This window comes from Bison bison, unplaced genomic scaffold (genome assembly GCF_000754665.1).
Source record: "Bison bison bison isolate TAMUID 2011002044 unplaced genomic scaffold, Bison_UMD1.0 scf7180017864308, whole genome shotgun sequence".
NCBI lineage: Eukaryota > Metazoa > Chordata > Mammalia > Artiodactyla > Bovidae > Bison > Bison bison.
The window spans coordinates 634,930-635,231 of NW_011494880.1; positions in this window are offsets into that span (position 1 = coordinate 634,930).

Below are 302 nucleotides of genomic sequence, written 5' to 3' on the forward strand. Positions count from 1 at the left end.
TATCTCTCCTTGCTATTCTTTGGAACTCTGCATTCAGATGCTTATATCTTTCCTTTTCTCCTTTGCTTTTCACTTCTCTTCTTTTCATAGCTATTTGTAAGCCCTCCTCGGACAGCCATTTTGTTTTTGTGCATTTCTTTTCCATGGGGATGGTCTTAATTCCTGTCTCCTGTACAATGTCATGAAGCTCTGTCCATAGTTCATCAGGCACTCTGTCTTTCAGATCTAGTCATTTAAATCTATTTCTCACTTCCACTGTATAATCATAAGGGATTTGATTTAGGTCATACCTGAATTGTCTA